The following is a 1453-nucleotide window of genomic DNA, read 5'->3' as shown; positions in this document are numbered from 1 at the left end:
GAGAATAAAATGGCTACAATAAATATTCAAACTTCCGGTCGGAAATGTTGGTTTTTCATAATAAAAGATATATACCTTAAGACGCCACAGCCAGTGGTGGAAGAACTACTGGTTCGTTTTATTTAGACGAAACCACCACTGTACTAATACTAATACCAATACATCTTAGCTAGTTAAAAACAATTCCCTTTAATATTATATTTAGTCCAAATAATGTGCCTATATTTTCAATATAGTTAAATAAACGCAGTGGAGAAAATACCATGATATTGCCTTGTGAAATGCAAAGGATTAATAGTGTACAGTTGAATTTAATGAAAATGCACAAGTAGCACCTGTGCACCACCTTGGTAGGCTAGATCTGTGAGTTACTCTTCTCTGCTAGATGAAAAAGGCAATAACTAGATTATTAAAGTATATTTTTCAAAGTTCATTTTAATAGGCTTGTGTGAAGTAACATACAAGACAAGTCTAAACGAAACAACTCCAGCAACCTCAAATAATTGTGCAGTGAAATAAGTCACCTGACATGTAGAGGAAGAATTTCATGCAAAATCCTGAACAAACTACAAACTAAAACAAACCTTAAACTATATCCTAAACGACATCACGTGTCTGCTGCCTTATTCTCATTTGTCTTATTTGTTTGCCACATTGCTCACCCAGAACACTTCCTCCTGGTGACAACCGCCGATTTGACACGTGTTCAGTCCCAGCCAGTGTTTATCCAGTCGAGGAAATGCTGCCACCCTGTGGTCAATGAAGGGATATTTGTCATACATCCATTATATACAAGTAAAGGCATTACAGGACATGTACACATGCATCTTGCTAGTTTCTGACACTGAGGGGAGACATTTGCAATCGCTGAGTAATTCACCCCACTTTCATATAAAAAATAACCCTAGTCCCAACACTAAAACTCTTCCGTTAATAGCAAATAAAGAACTGTTTCTAACATCTGTCTCTTATTAACCTGCCTCAAAAAGTGAAGTGAATAAAAGATAAGAGACCAGTCAGTTACACCGTCAGCTGTGGCATTAAGGCAGAGCTGTACTCGGTAAAAGGGAAAATGCGCAGCAGCGCTGTAACCTTAGAAATTCTCCTTTTGACCTCTTTCTTGATCTGTAATCAGTCCCAAAGGAATCGGATTACTCAAGTGTTCTTTATCCAGCACACTGTGCATCACATTTCTCTCCGTTATGGCATTGTTTGACAGAATGTGTGTAACTGTGAAATTACACAGATTATCTTATTATCTTATTATTCCGTGTTTTTTTTTCCTGTGTGTGAAAAAATATTTGATCTAAATCTTAAATAAATTAGGTAGAGAAAAGTTGATGTAGTAGCTACAATATAAAAAACACAATGACAGTGATACTGTGAATATTTTTCTAAAGATTATATACAGTTATTTTTTTTAAATTAAGTTGATTATTGAATATTAAAAAAA

Source organism: Acanthopagrus latus, chromosome 3 (assembly GCF_904848185.1).
Source record: "Acanthopagrus latus isolate v.2019 chromosome 3, fAcaLat1.1, whole genome shotgun sequence".
Taxonomy (NCBI): Eukaryota; Metazoa; Chordata; class Actinopteri; order Spariformes; family Sparidae; genus Acanthopagrus; species Acanthopagrus latus.
This window is presented reverse-complemented; position numbering follows the sequence as displayed.